Below are 19,353 nucleotides of genomic sequence, written 5' to 3'. Positions count from 1 at the left end.
CATTCTGATTAGATTGTAAGCACTTCTCAAGTCTAGTTTTGTAAAGATGCATACCTTTTGTAACCTTTCATGGCCTTGTCAGATCCCAGTTTGGAGGAGGAGGAGGAGTTGGAATTGGGACCATCCAATGGGAATGGCACGTCTCCCCTGGAATGTTTGGAGAGTCCAGGGTCTGAGGACGATGCTGTCCCAGGCTCCTCTGGCATTGGGGGAGATGGTTGACCAGATTGGGAGCTGCCTGCCCTCACAAACACAGGGGAGGATCAGCTGCAGACAGGCAGTGGTGATGAGAAGCAGCAAATCCCCTCTGATGAGGAACAGCTGCCTCCCCCACTCAATCTGAGGGCACGGAGAGCGGAGCAGAGGCAAGCTCAAAGGAGGTCTATGAGGCTGCTGGTGAGGAGGCCGCTCCGCCCCTGCTCACAAGAAACACCTGGCTTGAGTTGATTTAAGCAGAGGCTGGGGGAGGGTGCCTTTGTCCGGAACAATTGTTTTGCTTTGGCATGCACTTCCCTGGCCTTGGAAAAGCCCTGCTTTGAATCGTGTTTCTGCCTTGTGGACTCTGCACCTCGCCTTGTGGATCTTGAATTTTGTGTATGGCTTATGGACCTTGTCTTGTCGACTTGCACCTTGTTTTTTGACTTCCTCTCTGCATTTGTGAATTGGCTTTGGTGATTATTGGCTTTTGTTTGTGGGACTGTGTTGCACTGACTGTGGGTGGCTGCCTTCAGGGAAGTTTGTGGTAGAGCTTTACTGGCCATTATAGGGCCATTTGTCAGTGAATTAGCAGAGCAATAAAGGACTATCCAAGGCTGCCTCAGCCTAGGCAACCTGGGTCATAACATAGCCAGTCTAGGAAAACTGAGATAAGCAGGAGTGGATAATGGTCTTTAATTGTCACTTTGTTCAGGTCATGAATTGTATACATTTGGGCTTCCTCCTTTCCCTTCAGATTGGCTATTGTTTCTCCTCCTTTTTGGGGGGAGACAAAGAATGTGGGTGCCAATACTGGTGAATTAGAAGGGTGGATGAATCCCTTTTTGATGTTGACATGCAAATATTCCTTGAGGATGGCTAACTCATGAGTGGACATGGGATATTGTCTATGGAGATTCTCAGTCATTCAGGTCATGGTTGTCCCAAAGGTGTTTTTTTAAAAATATTTTTTTTATTTTTTTTCATATAAACATTACATCTTCCATTCAACATTGTGTCATCTGGGTACAAATATCTCTGTGCAATAACCATCAAAATTTACAACAGTATTCATTACATTGATAATAATTCTCTGATCTTACAGTAGTAATATTGAGCATATTATCTTCTGATAATATAATAATAATATTAAATGTAATAATTCTAATAGTCATAATAATAACAATCATCATATTGGTTACATCTCTATCTTAACACATTTTCTACATTTCACTAATCTCCTTTTGTTTCTAACTTCCATTTTTATTCTCTAACCATCGATAAAATGATTCCCATGTCATATAATATTCAGTTTGTTCTTTCTCTTTAATTGCAATTGTTAATCTATTCATTTCTGCACATTCAGAGCTGTGGAGTCGGGAGATAAATGTTCCGACTCCGACTCCGACTCCGACTCCTCAGTTTTTTGTACTTCCGACTCCGACTCCGACTCCGACTCCCCGACTCCGACTCCTCTGTATTAATATGCGAATGTATTTTATACATTCCTTGAAGGAAAGAAAGGCAACATACATGTCATTACCACAGGACTACTGGCTGGGAAGCCAACAGTCTACTGTATTGAACAGTTTAAGCAAAAGACAAACACAATGAAAACAACAAAGTTTTATTAATTTTTTTTTATTAATTTAATTAATCAAGTTGCTGGATAGTAGCAGCAGGCATAAACATCAGGAACAGGAACTTTACCAGTTCAAAAATACAAACCACATTATTTGGTTGTTTTAGAACAAAAACAAAGCTTATCTATATGAACCAAAAACAAAATCTGTAAAACCTAGAAATGGTTTATATTAATCTTGAAATGTAGTTATAGGCTTAGCAAATGCAAATCAATTCAATGTAGAGTTCTAAGGAAGAGAATTGCCTCTGCCAGATCCTCTTTCATAGAGGCTCTTAAGTCAGACTTTATTATTTTTAGGGCTGAAAATAATCTTTCGACACTGACTTGGGTGGGTGGCATTGCAGTAACTATTCTGGCCACATCACTAACGATCTCTGGATAAACAAGGATGGCTTCTTCAACAGTAAGTTTTGATGAGCGATCATACTTTTCAACTTCTTTTAGTGCTTTATAAAACTCCTGTTGGAATTTTTTTATTTGGACATTTACTGGTTCTGTAACGCTTATGCGACGTCGCTTTCCTTTAGCAACTTCCATTTTGTCTAAGAAGGAATCAAAGTCTAATTCTTCGTTTGAAGAAGATGATTCTGAGTTACCACTATTGCTTAAAAGAACTCCATCCTCCTGTGGAGGTATTTCAGGTCGTAATCCCTTCATGCGAACTGCTACATCATAGAGGGCCTTTTTCCCAGTAGCAATCTGTTTACTGTTCAATAAAAGTCGGCTCATTGGGTCGACATAAATAGCCGCTAACAAGATTTCATTTTCCAGCAAAAGACTCTCTCTTTTCATCATTGAAGATGCAATGCCCTCAGCTATTAACCCTCCATTTTTGTTCAGGCGATATAACAGGCTCTTCCATTCCAAGAGGAATTTACCCGGGGTTAGATCATCACATTGCAACCTCTTGGTGACAGTGAAGGGGTGAGAAAGAAGGTTCTCCAGCTCTTTTGTTTGTGTCCACTGGCTTGCAGTTAATGCAAGATTTTCATTGTCCATTTCTTCTATGAAGTCTTTAAGTTCAAGCAAACGCTTCACCATTAAATAAGTGCTTCCCCAGCGAGTTGTTTGATCCAAAATGGCTCCTTTTCCTGCACGTCTTTTCAAAATTGCATCTGTTTTTGGGGCCCTGGCTGCAACAGTTACTTGCCGTAATTTGCCAATTAATGTAGCTGCATGGCGATCTTTTAATCCATCTCTTATGGCAAGTTGCAGTGTATGAACAGCACATCGCATATGATGAATAGTAGCAAGCTTCAATGCTTCTTCAACAAAGTTGTCTAAAAAAATGTCAGCATTCTCTTCAGTTTCTAAACTTTCTCTAATACTTGCAGAGCTGTCTTCCTCTAAGTCTAATATCTGTTTGATACCTTCTTCATCTGCCTTCATCTTCTCAATTGTGCTCAACATGTTAGAAGCGTTATCTGTCACAACACATAAAATCTGTTCCTTTTTAATTTCAAAATCTTCTAGAACACCCTCCACTAACTTCTGAAGGTAATCACTGGTGTGATGTGCCTGAGTGTCCTTTACTCCGAGGGTCCGTGTTATTGTTTTGTTATTTTCATCCACAAATCTAACATTAATAGCGAAATAATTGACTCTGTGACGTGTGCATGCATCCATTTTAAGGAAGACAAAACGTCCTTTCATAACTTTCTGTAGTTCTTCCTTTTTACATTTGGCCTCCTCAATTATAAGTTTCCTTATACTTTCTCTTTCCAGAGAAACACCAAGTTTTTTTGCCATTTCTCCATTTAGGCCTAAAAAGGCTGTCTGTGAAAAGAAGGATAGTGGTACACTATTCTTTACTACCATTTCAATAATGTGGTGTTTGAATTTTTCTGGTGTCATCCTTATGGTAACTTTGTCAGATATAAAGAATTTTCTTATTTGTGATTGTTCTCCAGTAGATTTCTGAACGTTTTTTGTCACAGAAGTAGATGCAATGTTTTCATTGCTATCTTTCTCATTCACGGCTTCTAACACTTTGGGATGAAAACGCTGTAAGTGTCTTTTCAAATTTGATGCTCTTGTAGGTGCATTTTTATCAGGCCCACTGAAACTGCTAATTTTTGCATCACATTGTTTTTCACCATCATCATCTTTTCTAATACATTGGCACACGTAATGTTTTCCATCACTTGATAATGCAAAGTGCTCATAAACAGTAGACTTTGTTGTGTTTGTTGTTAGCAGTCTTTTTGCCATTGTTTAGGATGCCTCTTTCCCTAAAATATAAAATATGTTATACTAACTGGCATATAATTAGATTTTTAATATCAACATACACAGTCTTGTAAGTTGTACGTACATGGCTTTATACAAACAAATAAGCTATATATCCCAGCACTAAACCTAGACATGATTTGTCCTATACAATATAAACACTTACAGTTGAATCCAAGAAGCTGTTCCACCAAGTTCTTCTAAGCCAGTGGTTCTCAACCTTCCTAATGCCGCGACCCTTTAATACAGTTCCTCATGTTGTGGTGACCCCCAACCAGGGGTGGGTTCTAAATTTTTTTACTACCGGTTCTGTGGGCGTGGCTTATTTTGTGGGCATGGCTTGGAGGTTATGTGACTGGGTGGGTGTGGCTAGCTGGTCATGTGACCGGGTGGCCATGGCTATGTGTATAGAGGGCTGAAAAAAGTCATTTCTGACAGGTCCTCGCACTTTTGACTGGTCCTCACACTTATGACCATCCTCACATTTATGCCCGTGCAGCATTTTTAACAACCATGTCACTCATTTCACAACTGCTTCTCTTCACCATGGTGACAAGATAGGGCAAAAACGTAAAATGTGAGGACAGTCGTAAGTTCGAGGACTGGTCAAAAGGGAGAGGACCAGTCAGAAATAACTTTTTCAGCCCTCTGAGTAGTCCATATACATAAAAGGATACAGCAATAGAGAGGGATGAAGGAAGGGAAGGGAAATTAGAGTAGGAGTGAGGGTAAGAGAGGGAGGAAGAGAGGAGGAGAAGGAGAAAGGAAGAGGAAGTAGGGAGGAGAAGAAGAGGGTGAGGAAGAGAAAGTAAGAAGGAAAGAAAAGAGAGAGGTGGTAGGTTTGAGGAGAAAGATTGCTGTACAATAAAAAAGATGAAAGGGAAGAAAGCCAACCCCAAACAAATATAAAGATATTAAGATAAAGAATGAATTGTTAAACTTTAAAGAATAAAAGAGAACAAATATGAATAAATAACAATAATTAGAAACACACATACAAACATACAATGTATTTTCTTTGAACAGAGTATTTGGCCGGTTCATAAATTTAAACAGTGTTTAGTCATGTTTAAAGTTTAAGCTAACAATCAGAGTTACAAGTTTTTATAGCCTTAGCTGAATGACAGCAGTTTTTCCAATGGTTTACAGCTTCAGTCTTGAACTATTGACCCTCCATTCCCTTCACTTATGCAAGTGTCTCTAGTCCTGCAAAAAACATATTTACTTAATCCCTTATCAGTGAGAGGCTAGGTTACCCATGGGCGCTGCGTTCCCTGTAACAGCAGAACACAACACTATGGAAAGTATAAGTATTGCCACTCCTAATTGTGCGTTGCGTGCCTTATAGTGAAGCACATGAAAAGCATGCTTCTTCACGGTCACTTAACGTGTTCATTTTGCGGTTACGTGAGGCACTGCATGCATTGGTCTTTATTCTTACAGTAGAGAAGTCATTAATTATAACTTTTTGTGAATTGGGACATTTAAACTTGCTTTTTTTAAAATTCCAATCTAAATTTAGTAGGAGTCGGAGTCGGAGTCGGTGCATTGTTTGCCGACTCCGACTCCGACTCCAGGTACCCAAAATTTCCTCCGACTCCGACTCCTCGACTCCGACTCCGACTCCACAGCACTGTGCACATTCTAATATTTTCTTAATCACATTCTCATCAGTCAGGATCTCTTCACTTTTCCAGTTATGTGCAATGTCAGGACATTGATTAATCCCATTCTGCTTTTGGGATAATCGCACCTGATTACAAGGGGCGGATCGAGACCTTTCCTTGCAAATATACTTTAAGAAAAACAAAACCTGAAGATATTTCTTCTAAGAAAACTCATTTATTTGTAAAGAAGAAAATAAAACACCTAACTGATCTAATAAGTTACATTTTGAATAAAAGTTCGTGCCGTCTGCTTCTCAGCAGTCGGACTTCTGGCAAAAGAACAAAGGAAAGTGTGAGAAGCAAGTGAAAGAATGCGGACATGCGTAGTATCAGTTACTGATAAGAAATTTTGGCAAGCTACGGAAAGTCTGACAGTCCAGAAATAATGAGCTCAGCTGGTAAATACAAAAACGCAGTGACATCCCCTTCTTTTGCCAGTTGAGCGAATATCAGGTACATCATCAAATAAGGCACATCTTCTTACGCAGATACTCATGTTGAGCTGCTGGAAGTGGTTTGTTGAGCATATCAACAATTTGATCATGTGTAGATACATACTGCATTTTAACAAAACCTTTTTTCACTAAATGTTTTATATTTTGATAATGGATGTCAATGTGTCTGGACTTAGAACCTGTGAAATGTGATTCAGAAATATAAACCACCGATTCATTGTCTTCCATCACTGTGATCAGTCGGATCGGGTGTGTCCAGATATCTGTGACTAAAGCATCAAACCAAGTTAGAGAATTACATGCATCTGAAACACAAGCATATTCAGCTTCAGTAGATGAACAAGAAACAAAATTCTGTTTACGTACTTGCCAATAAACAGGACATCCATTTAAGAACATCATATAACCTGAAGTACTTTTACGTGATTTCTTATCACTTGCCCAATCAGAATCTGCATAACAACATAATTCTGCATAATCAGTATGTGTTGGTTCTAACAATAATTTCATGTGTTTAGTGTATTTTAGGTATCTCAATAATTTCTTAACGCATGTCCAATGAAACTGTTTTGCCTTACCTACGTGTCGAGACAAGAGATTAACACTAAGTGCAATGTCGGGTCTGGTCCAACTACTAATATACAACAGTGACCCAATAACCGAACGATAAAGTGTTTGATCCTCGAACTCAGGACTTGCTTCTTGTGTCAAATTATGAAAATCTGTTTGCATGGGTGTCTTTGTTGTGTTAGCATCTTTCATGTTGCAATGATGCAAAATTTGTTCAATTTTATCCTCTTGTGAAAGACTGAACCCCTTCTGTGTTTTTTCAATCTGAACACCTAAATAAGTGCTAATATGACCCAATGATTTCAATGTGAAGTATCTCTGCAAAGCTTTGGTAAAAATTTCACTCATTTGCTTATTTGGACCAATATAAACAATATCATCAACATAAACAACTATCTCATATGCATTATTAGATCTTTTTGTGAACACGCACTCATCAGTTTCAGACTTAATAAAGCCCATTGAATTTAGTTTGTCAGTAAGACATAAGTAACACATTAAACCAGACTGTTTCAGACCATAAAGACTTTTGTTTAGAAACCAGGTATCCCCTTCTTGCTGTCGGAATCCTGGAGGGCTTCTCATGTAGATCTCTTCATCTAGGTCTGCATGTAGATAAGCCGTGTCAACATCGAACTGGAAAACTTCTAAACCAAGGATAGTTGCAGTTGCTAAAGCAATTTTTACACTCTCAGTTCTGACTGTCGGTGAGTAAGTATTTGTGTAGTCCTCAGGATAACGTTGAGCGAAACCCTGAGCTACAAGTCTGGCTTTGTACAATGACTCACCATTTGGTTTCTTTTTGATTCTATAGACCCATCGAGTGCCAATGACCTTTTTGTTTGCTGGAGGTTTTGCAGGCGTAAACACTTTAAGTTTCTTTAGACTGTCCATTTTAACCTGCATTGCTTCATACCATTTGTCTTGCTCTGAATCAGGGTGATCTGTCCCCGTCCACACACACACACAAACACAGCCAGCCGAGGGTTAAGGAAGCACTTGGCACACACCCAGGTCTTTATCTCCAACTTGGCAGCGATATACACACCGTCTGCCAAGTGCTTTTATTTCCACAGAACCAGAAAGATAATATACTCAGCGTACAAGAGTCCAACAAAAATAAATATTCCTCTCAGCAGTTTTGGACGATGCTCTAGTGACTATCCAAGGTTTATTTTTGTTCGTCACAGGGATCACTGGCCACCACCCTCTATTATATAGTCTCTGGGGTGTGGTCCAGTGACTCAGTTCTAATCCCTAGCACGCCTCCTGAGCTGCTGCAATCGTTTATCACGCCTTCGGAGGCATGCGTCCAGGAATGAGGTCTCTCCTTCACTCTCATCCGAGACACCTGTCTCCCTGCTAATCTCCTCTCCCTCGGCCGGCACCTGAGACAGTGCCAGAGGGGAGGGGCCTGGAGAGGGAGGCCTGGCTGACTCCTCTTCCTCATGCTCGGAGCTTTCTTCCTCCGATGGGATAGGCTCAGAGGGCGGGGCCACAACACAGGGAGCTGCTTGATCTGCGTGAAATTATCAGGTGGAAGTGTAACATTGCAAATCAAAGGCAAGGGTGCTTTTGTCAGTTGCCAAGAATATCGTTGTGGAGGGATTCCTTTTGTGTCCCTCTTGGAACGTCTCGGAACAACAGTCCAGTCTTCTTCTGCTTCGTCCTCGTCCTCACTTTCGTTGCTAGCGTCAGCATCCGCGTCTTGAGAAGACGGAACATCGGGTTGAGAAGAACCAGTGGAATCTTGATCATCAATCTGCGTGGCATCAGCAGTATCATCTCTGGGAAAATAAACTCCAGGATCATTGGAATGAATCCTGGACCAGTCAATATCTTCTTCAAAATTAGCAGATTGGGAAATCACAATTACATGTTTAAAGTCAATAAATCTGCTCCATTTTGAGTTATCATCAATACCCATAAATCTCAGTCTCTTTGCTGCTGGACTTCCTTTTCTTCTTTGAGCTAAGGGAATGTTCACCATAGCATATGAACCAAAAATATGGATGTTTTTAAGATCGGGCTTGTAGCCATACAACATGAAGAAAGGAGTCTGATTTGTTACACTGCTCCAAGTACAGTTGACAATGTAATTTGCGTACTTGATAGCTTCACCCCAGTATATCTTACCAAGGTTGGCGTCTTCTAGGAGACAACGCATCATGGTTTGCAGGACCCCTTGTCTTCTCTCTATGACCCCATTATGAGCCGGTGTGTAAGGGGCCGAAGTCTGATGAAGAATTCCATTCTTACGCATCCAGTCCTGGAAACGCTGAGACATGAATTTGGCACCACGATCACTCTGGATTCTGGCGATGCGAACTTGGTGTTGGGTAGAAACAAGGGCTGCAAAGTCTTTAAAGATCTGAAAAGTCTCAGATTTTTCTTTCATAGGATATACATATCCATATCTAGAGTAATTATCAACAATTGTTAGAAAATATTTTCTACCACCAAATGATGGCAGAAAAGGACCAACTATGTCAGTGTGAACCAAATCAAAAATGCGTGTTGACAGGCGTGTAGCGCGTTTGGGAATGGCTGCTGCTTTGGAATTGGCCCTTTTGCATACAGCACAATCCAAAAACACCTTACACCCCTTTAGATCCAAACCTTTTGCGAACTCCGGCATCTTCCTAAGAACACGGAAACTGGCATGCCCCAAACTTCTATGCCATTTATGGATACACCTAGAATGCAAAGGTTTACCAGTTAGTGAATTCTCAACATTAACAGTTTTATGAGGAACCTCAGGCTTGCTCTGAGCAACCTGTTTCCCAATTTTCTTTTTGTTGGCTTTAGGAGCCTTTGGAGTAGCAACAGGATCTCTCTCTGGAGCATCTCTCTCTGGGCCTGTGCTCTCCCTTTTTGGAGTTTGTATACTTGCCTGTGTTTGCGGCTTAGGCTTTGGCTTTAAGTAATAAACACCACCAATTAATATGGTTTCAGCAACAATATCTCCATCTTTAACTATGTAACTTGCTTTTTCAAGGTGGTGAACCTGGAATTTTAACATTCTAGACAAGTGACACTGACTAAGCAAATTACTGGTTGCTGTTGGTATGTAATAAACATCAGGAATGAATGCATCAAGCTCTTCAACATAAACAGTTCCTTTTCCTTTGACCTGACAAGGATGATTGGAAAAAGAATAAAGTTCACGTAGTTCAGGTTCAGGCTCGTGCATCTCTGTGAAAAGTTCCTTTCTGTAGGTAACATGCAATGCTGCACCACTGTCCAAAGTCCACAGGAGTCGTCTGTCGTACTCTGGTTGAGGTTGTGGATCATTGGTTAAAGCCAATGTGGCATCCTTGGAGCGTAGTTCCTTCCTCGGAAGGGGCGCCTAGCTGGAGCTCTTGATGCGGGTGGTCCTCTCAAGTGTGGCATGGCTAACATGAGTGCTTCTTCTTCAATTAAAAGTCTGCATACATTGTCCACTGTGCGTTGAGCAATAGGGACTTGGTTAATCTTTGTGATGGCATCTTTCCATTCATAGTTCAAAGAGTTAATGATAATGCTGATCATTTGAATATCATCCATATTATAGCCTCTTTCTCTCAATTCTTTTCTCAGTCCTTTCAGTTTGGTCAAATGTCCTCCAATTTGTTCACCAGGTTTCAATCTCGAACCATGGAATTGAGACATGAGCAAACATGAAGATTCAATTGAAACAGGCCTGTAGCAATTTTCCAATTGGGCCCAAATTTGTTGGGCCGTTGCATCAGGCGAAAAAGTAACCTGCAGTTCAGTATCCATGGACATCAATAATGTGCAAGCTTTAATCTCTAAGTCTCTTATTGCAGGGGACCAAGGCTGAGCAGGGGGGTTAAAAACCATACAGTGAGTGCCTTCTCTGCGAAGTAGCAATCCAATCTCACTGACCCAGGCCTTATAATTCTGTCCTGACATCTTTAATTTTGACTCACCAGCTAGTGGAGCAACAGAAAATGCCTGTTGAGGAATGTGCATTTGAGGTGCTGGCTGTGGAAGTAAAGGCACTTGTTGCGCTGGAGGTGGACCAGGAGCTGGCCCTGGTTGTACAGCTGGAGGCACTTGTGCATGCATTTGTGGCTGCTGTGGCTGTTGCACTGGAATCTGCTGTGTTCCAGCTGCCATCTGTGCTTGAGCTGCAATATTAGCATGACCTGCTGGAGATGCAGTCATTTGCCTTTGCTGCATTAAGCTATGTTGTGTTCCATCTAAAAGGACACCAGCACCACCAGGGGGTGCTTGAGTTTGGGCCTGTGGAGACACTTGTGGGATTGCAGCCTGAATCTCTGAGTGAGTTAGAGACAGGTTTGCCAGGGTCTGCTGTAATAATTCAAAATGTTCATGTAGACTATGTTGCCTTTCAGCTTTCTCTAGTAAATTACTTTTGCCAGCAGATGGTGCTGCACCTTTCGTTTCGGGCAGCTCAGATAATTTCTCTGCATACGTGGCACTTGGAACTTTAGAGTAGGAGTGATTATGTAAGACATGTGACGTGTGCACTGCTGTCTGTTCTGATTGGCCTGACACAAAATCCACCGGGGGAGTGTCTTTGGCTCCGAAGAAGAAGCCAAAATGGTGCTTTTAGAGAATTTGAAGTCACGAGATTCTCCCTTATCTTGCTCAAGCATAGATACAGTCAGGTCCAGAAATATTGGGACATCGACACAATTCTAACATCTTTGGCTCTATACACCACCACATTGGAGTTGGAATGAAACAAACACAATGTAACTGCAGACTGTCAGCTTTAATTTAAGGGTATGTACATCCAACTCAGGTGAACGGTGTAGGACTTACAGCAGTTTGTATATGTGCCTCCCACTTGTTAAGGGACCAAATATTAATCATTCCTTTATACATACATATTTGCCATCATATATATATATGATCTGTCCCCGTACCCACACACACACCAACACAGCCAGTCGAGGGTTAAGGAAACACTTTGGAACGCACCCAGGTCTTATCTCCCACTTGGCAGCGATAGACACACCGTCTGCCAAGTGACTTTATTTTCAAAGTAAAACATAAAGATAAATACTCAAGAGTCCAAATGTCCGACACTTTAAATCTTTCTCTCAGCAGTTCCGGACGAGGCTTTAGTGACTATCCAAGGTTTGCTTTGTTCGTCACAAGGATCCTTGACCACCACCCTCTATTATATAGTCTCTGGGGTGTGGTCCAGTGACTCAGTTCTAATCCCTAGCACGCCTCCTAAGCTGCTGCAAACGTTTATCACGCCTTCGGAGGCGTGCGTCCAGGAATGATGTTTCTTCATCACTCTGATTCGAATCAGCTGTCTCCTCTCCCTCGGCCGGCACTTGAGACAATGCCAGAGGGGAGGGGCCTGGAGAGGGAGGCCTGGCTGACTCCTCTTCCTCATGCTCGGAGCTTTCTTCCTCTGATGGGACAGGCTCAGAGGGCGGGGCCACAACAATATACATCATCATATTATCTATTCTATCCCACCTTTTCTGGACCCAATCGTACCATACTTTCCAACTGTTATAAAATTCTGAATCTTTTTTACCATTGATCAATCTAGTTAATCTATCTGATTCCGCACACTCATTAATTTTATATATTATTTTCAAATCTATCGGTAGGTATTGATTTAACATTCAAAGGTTTTGCCCCCAATAGGAAAATCTCAGGTCTTAATTCCAAATTAATCTGTGTAATTTCCAAAATCCATTGCCGTATTTTTTTCCAATATTTAACTGCCTGCGGGCAGGTCCACCATTGGTGAAAATAGGTTCCATTGCTGTAACCGCACTTCCAACAGCAGGCAGATGTCCCGGGAAACATTTTAGCTAATCTCGCCGGGGGGAGATGCCACCGGTAGACCATTTTATATATGTTTTCTTTATATGAGGAGGCCATGGTTAATTTCATATTTTTCAACCAAATCTGTTCCCATTGCTGGAAGTCAATAATAAAATAAAGATAATATTCTCAAGACCTACCCTCGTCTCCTCCCCTGGACTCATCCAATCGGAGTCCAAGCCATCCCGAATCCGAGCGACTTTATCATGCAGGAATTGCACAAAATCCTCAGCACGACCCTGCAAGGGATCTTCCCGCACTCCCCCCCAAAGAAGGGAGTGGGTCACCCTAAACAGGGCGGCTGGGCGGTTCTCTGCAGATGCGATAAGAGCAGAAAAATAGTTAGATTTCGCCGCTTTTATCGCCACTAGGTAGGTCTTGATATAAGACCTCACCTCTGTCCAGTCGGAATCGGATTGACTAGTCCTCCAAATGCTCTCTAGGCGTCTTTACCGACGCTTCATCTCTCTCAGCTCCTCAGAGAACCAAGGAGCCAATTGAGATCGGCATCGGGTCAGAGGCCGCAAAGGCACGACGCGATCCAAAGGTCCGGCGGCCGCACTCTCCCAGGCGGCCACCAGCTCTTCAGTCGAGTCGTGTGTCAGAGTCTCAGGAAACAGCCCAAGCTCCATCAGGAACCTTTCGGGATCCATCAGGCGCCTGGGACGGAACCATCTGATCGGTTCCGTCTCCCTGCGGCGGGGGGAACCGGTAGGAAAGTCCAAGTGAAGGAGCGAATGATCTGTCCATGACAAGGGTTTAATATCTAGGTCCCCTCTACCAAGATCATTCAACCACTGACCAGAGACAAAAATCAAGTCCAGAGTGTGTCCTCCTATGTGAGTGGGGCCTTGAACTAACTGGGTCAGGTCCATGGCCGTCATGGAAGCCATGAACTCCTGAGCCACCTCTGATGCCTCTGAGCCACCTCTGATGGAAGGTTGAAATCCCTCATGACAATAAGTCTGGGGGTATCAACCGCCACCCCGGCAATGACGCCGAGTAGCTCGGGCAGGGTCGCTGCCACGTGGCAGGGAGCCAGGTACGGAGTCAACAAACCCATCTTCACCCCACGGCCCCACTTCACAAAAAGGGGCTCACATCCAGCTATCTGAGGAACAGTGGTCTCCCTCGGACAAAGACTTTCCCTAATAATCACCGCCACTCCCCCACCCCTCCCCTGAGCCCTTGGCTGATGAAATTCACGGAAACCTGGTGGGCACATTTCAACGAGGGGGACCCCCCCTCTTGGCCCAGCCAGGTCTCCGTAATACCTGCCAGGTCCGCACCCCCCTCCAAAATAAGATCACAAATGAGGGGGGCTTTATTAACAACCAACCTGGCATTACAGAACATCAGCCGCGGACCCTGGGCCTGAGACTCTGCACAACCCCGGACACGAGTCGCGCATTGGGGGCCGGAGTGCGCAATTGCTCATAAACAGCGTGTGCGCACCCCTGACACATGATATGGCCCCCTGCGCCCGTCATACCTGCCCCTCCCACTCATTATTTCAATTACATTGCCCTTCCTGTCTCCCCCCTGTTCCCCAGATAAATTTCCTTTCCCGACCCCTCTGCTGCAGCCAATCAACCTATCACCCCGCTCAGTAGCTATCTGGACCCCCCCAGGTCCACTTTTACAACCCCCTCCCTTCCTCCCGGGTCCCCTTAAAATTTTCATTAAAAATTTAAATAAAAAACCCCTCAACCCCCTCTTCGCTGCATGCCATCTCTCGGGATTCCAAAATCCGTCATCAAGATAGGCCCTCGATAACATGGAGGGCCAGGCCTGTGAGAGGGGGGGGTCTTGCAGTGCAAAGAGCTCAGCCGGTGAATACATCCTATAGTCTGTCTGGGGAAGATGAACGAGTCCAAGGAGTCAATGGTGCTGATTAAAAGGTCCAGGAGAGAAAGTTTACCATTCCAGCACGGGTCAACCGGACTCCACTGTCCTCTCATGACAGTGGAGAGGAGTCTCAGGCCGCTGCCCCGGGAAAGCAGTGACCAAGCCACCCTCTCACGGCGGCTGGTAACAGCAGATCTTCTTCGGTGACAGCTGCAACAAAAGTGACTCCCTCGGTGCCCATGCCCAGGTTTAAACGTCTCCTCACAGCAAGGTAGTACAGATGACAATGGTACTGATGGTATAGCCGGAGGCGGGGTCAGCTGTAGTTATTTTAAGGGGTAATGAGTCCAGATGCGGGAAGGGTCCAGTCAGGATGATAATGATCCCAACCAACGCCCACAACCGGGCCACGGTGGGAAAAGGGGAAGAGGGGAAGAGTGGGCTGCTTTGCTTTGTGCTGCTTTGTCATCTTTTCCAGCCATGTATGTATTTTTGTCCAATTTTTTTTTTGCTTCTACACATGTCCACCACATATGATAATAAGACCCAGGTATCTTGTGGCATTTCCAACATTTAGCTGACTTATCTTTAAACATCTTTGCCAACCTCGCTGGTGCAAAGTGCCATCTGTAAAACATACAAAATTTCTTTATATGCGGTTGACATTGTTAATTTATAGTTCCTGTCCCACAGTTTCTGCCATTTATCTAATTCTACTCTGTGGCCAAATTTTTTTGCCCATGCTATCATTGTCTCCTTCACCTGTTTGTCTTCCAGTTTGATGCCCAATAAATAGCTATACACTTCCTTTATCAATCTTTCTTCTGTCCCTGCTAATATCTTATCTAATTCTGTTAATTCTTTATAGAAACCATATGATTTAGCATCTTTCTCATATCTAGAATGTATCAGTACTTGTAAATACCATGCCATATCAATCCCTTGATCACTCAGTTCTTGTTTAGTTTTGAGCTCCCCCTTTTCATTCAAAATATCTATAGCTGACAATATTTCCCATGTTAATAATGTTTGGGTGAATCAGTGCTTCCATTGTTGAAAGCCAAACTGGTACCCTCAAATAGTGTTGCTCTCTGATTTTCTCCCATACTAACAGTAAAGCATTCCTTATGTAATGTCTTTGAAAGTAACCATGTATCTTACTTTTCCCATACCACAAGAAGGCATGCCATCCCAGTTGCAAGTCGTGTCCCTCCAAAGTCAATAACCTTACATTTCTCAATACAGTCCATTCTTTTATCCATGTTAATGCTGCAGCCTGGTAATACAATTCCCAAAGGTGCTTTTTTCAAGAGGCAACTGTAATTTCTGTTTTTTCTTTGAAGACATTTTGCTTCTTATCTAAGAAGCTTCTTCAACTCTGACTGGATGGTGGGGAATGGAAGGATTTATACTCCTTGCAGGCAGCTGGTCATTTGCATTCTTTTAGCGAGTCGTTAAGGACACCTGGAGGTTTATCTGTGTCCTCAGGGTCACCTGAGTAGTGCAAATGGGTGTGGAGCAGTGGTGGGTTGCTACCGGTTCACCCCAGATTGGGTGAACTGGTAGCAGCAGGGGCGGGAGGCTCCACCCACACGCCCTGCGCAGAAGCATCACACGCATGCGCGAGCGCACGCGTGCCCACGAACAAACAGGTAGCGACGGGTTTTGAAACCCGCCCCTGGTGTGGAGCCTTCTTGGAACTGTTGAAAGGACTGTGTTGTAGACTGGAGATAGATGTCATATCCCTCCCCCTCTGTTGAGAGAGGGCTGTTCAATTTTGACATAGATGGCCTCTTTGACCCCTCTTTCAAACCAGTGGACCTCTCTGTCCAAAATGTGGACTTTGCTGTCTTCAAAAGAGTGGCCTTTGTCTTTTACAGTAAATGCAGATGGACTGCTAAATCTAGTCCTGGTGGGTTTATTCTTCTATGTTGTGCCATGTGTTTATGAAGTGGTGGTTTCGTTTCCCTAATGTACAGATCTGCACATGGCTCACTGCATTATACTGCATATACCACGTTGCTTAGTTTGTGTCTGGGTGTTTTATCCTTGGGTTGGACAAGCTTCTGCCTTAGTGTACTAAGTGTACACTAAGTGCACTTAGTGTACTTCTTGGCAAGCACTACCACCAGGTAGGTTTGTAACTGGCTGACAAATTGTACTCAGTGTGTAGTCCTCAGTGGAACTTCATCCACATGGAGGGAAGTAAGCAGTGGGGTACACCAAAGTTCCATTTTGGGCCCAGTACTCTTCAATATCTTCATAAATGATCTAGACAAGGGAATTGAAGGGGAACTCATCAAATTTGCAGACAACACTAAACTGGCAGGAATAGCCAACACCCCAGAAGACAAACTCAAGATCCAAAAAGTTCTTGAGAGATTTGAACACTTGGCCCTATCTAACAAAATGAAATTCAGCGTACATAAAAGTAAGGTTTTACATTTATGCAAGAAAAGCCAACTGTATAGGTACAGGCTAGGTGAAACTTGGCTTTAATGCCAGTAACTCTGAGAGGGATCTTGGAGTCCTAGTGAACAATCACTTAAATATGAGCCAGCAGCCAAAAAAGCCAATGCAATTCTAGGCTGCATTAATAGAGACATAGAATCAAAATCACGTGAAGTATTAGTACGGCTTTATAAACCCTTAGTAAGACCACACCTGGAATACCGCATCCAGTTTTGGTCACCACATTACAAAAAAGATGTAGGGACTTTGGGAAAAGTGTAAAGAAGAGAAACTAAGATGATTAAAGGCTTGGAGACAAAAATTTATGAAGAACGGTTGCAGGATTTGGGTTTGGCTAGTCTAGAGAAAAGAAGGACTAGGGGTGATATGATAGCAGTACTCCAGTAATTAGTTGAGGGGCTGCCACAAAGAAGAGGGGGTCAACTTATTTTCCAAAGCACCAGAAGGCAAGACAAGAAACAATGGATGGAAATTAATCAAGGAGAGAAGCAACCTGGAATTAAGGAGAAACTTCCTAACAGTGAGGACAATTAACAAGTGGAACAGCTTGCCTTCAGAAACTGTAGGTGCTTCATCACTGGAGGTTTTTAAGAAAAGACTGGGCAGCTACAGTACCTGTCTGAAATGGTATAGGGTCTCCTGCTTAAGCAAGGGGTTGGACTAGAAGACCTCCAAGGTCCCTTCCAGCTGTATTCTGATTGATTGATTGATCTTTTTATTTATTTATTTATTTATTATTTATTTATTATACTTATATGCCGCCCTTCTCCCAAAGGACTTGGGGCGGCTCACAGAAATTAACACAATGAAAACAATAAAAATAGCTACTAAAATAATCAATTAAAATCTCCCAATTAAAAATCACCCATCAGATCAGCAAATTTGTTGGAAAAGCCATGTCTTCAGGTCATGGCGGAAAGAGCAGAGGTCGGGGGCCATCCGGAGCCCCATGGGTAACCCATTCCAGAGGGTCGGTGCGCCCACAGAGAACGCCCTCATCCTGGGCACCACCAGCCGACATTGTCTGGCCGATGGCACCCGGAGGAGGGCAGTCCTATGTGAGCGCACAGGGCGGTGGGAGGCAGGCCGAAGGTGGTCCTGCAGGTACCCCGGGCCCATGCCATTTTGGCCCCTAGAAGGTATCAAACCTGGAATACATGCTAGTTACCAGCAATTTGCCTTCCATTACAAAGTTTTTAACATTACCTTTCATCCTGAGAGTGTGACTTCCCACATATAGTGGAGTCTTGTTTTTGACTTCACCAGCCTAAGTCTATTATTACTGTCTAATGGTTTATCCACTACTGACAGGAATCTTAGACCTTTCTGGATGAACATGCGGCGAAGAGGGGGTTAAGGGTTTTCTATGTAAATTTTTGGATAAATTTTTAAGGGGTCCCGGGGGGGGAGGGTAGGATTGGAATTAGAGCTGTGGGTTTGGGGGATAACCCACTAAGGGGAGGGTCGGGCCTGGCCATGACGCGCGGCAGGGGGGGGTGGGGGATCTGGGAGTGATGGGGGGGTCGAGCTTGTCCAGATTGTGTTTTTACCATCGGTACTGTGAGTGAGAGGGGTAGATATGGCGGGAGCAGGGGGCCATATCATGTTAAGGGAGCACGTGCCCGCTGTCTTCGAGCGGTGGCGCGCTCCGGCCCCCAAGGCTCCACTCGTTCTCCAGGTTGCACAGACCCTCAGGGCCCGGGCCTGCAACTGATGTTGTGCAACGCCAGGTCTGTAGTAAATAAAGCCCCCCTCATTTGTGATCTTATTCAGGAGGGGGGAGCGGACCTGGCGGGTATTACGGAGACCTGGTTGGGCCCGGAGGGAGGGGTCCCTCTGGTAGAAATGTGCCCACCAGGCTTCCACGCATTCCATCAGCCGAGGTCACAGGGTGGGGGAGTAGCGGTTGTTATTAGAGAAGGCCTTAGGCCGAGGGAGGCCACTGTCCCTCAGACGGCCGGCTGTGAGTCTCTCCTTGTGAAGTGGGGTCATGGGGTTCAGATGGGTTTGCTGATCACGTACCTGGCTCCCTGCCACGTGGCAGCAGCTCTGCCCGAGCTTCTCAACGTTATTGCCACGGTGGCGGTTGATACCCCCAGATTTATGGTCATGGGGGATTTCAACCTGCCGTCCGTGGGTGAGGCGTCTGAGGCGGCTCGGGAGTTCATGGCTTCCATGACGGCTATGGACCTAACCCAGTTAATTCATGGCCCTACACACGCGGGGGGAAACACGCTGGACTTGGTTTTTGTATCTGGACAGTGGCTGAGTGATCTCGAGATAGGGGATATAGTCATCGAACCCTTGTCATGGTTGGATCACTCTCTCCTTCGCCTTGACCTTGAACCGCTGCACCCCGCCGCAGGGAGGCAGAACCAACAAGATGGTACCGCCCCAGGCGCCTGATGGAATCTGACAGGTTCCAGATGGAGCTTGGGCCAATCCCCGA

The 19,353-nt window shown here is 44.0% G+C and overlaps 1 protein-coding gene across 1 annotated transcript in view; it reads left to right on the top strand.

The window, feature by feature from the left end:
- EZH2 (enhancer of zeste 2 polycomb repressive complex 2 subunit) overlaps window positions 1-19,353 on the top strand; it is a 480,973-nt gene that overhangs the window by 76,422 nt on the left and 385,198 nt on the right. The window lies entirely within an intron of this gene.

Source organism: Pituophis catenifer, unplaced genomic scaffold, assembly GCF_029215685.1.
Source record: "Pituophis catenifer annectens isolate HBS135680 unplaced genomic scaffold, rPitCat1.0.hap2 SCAF_5, whole genome shotgun sequence".
Lineage (NCBI taxonomy): Eukaryota > Metazoa > Chordata > Lepidosauria > Squamata > Colubridae > Pituophis > Pituophis catenifer.
This window is presented reverse-complemented; position numbering and strand designations above follow the sequence as displayed.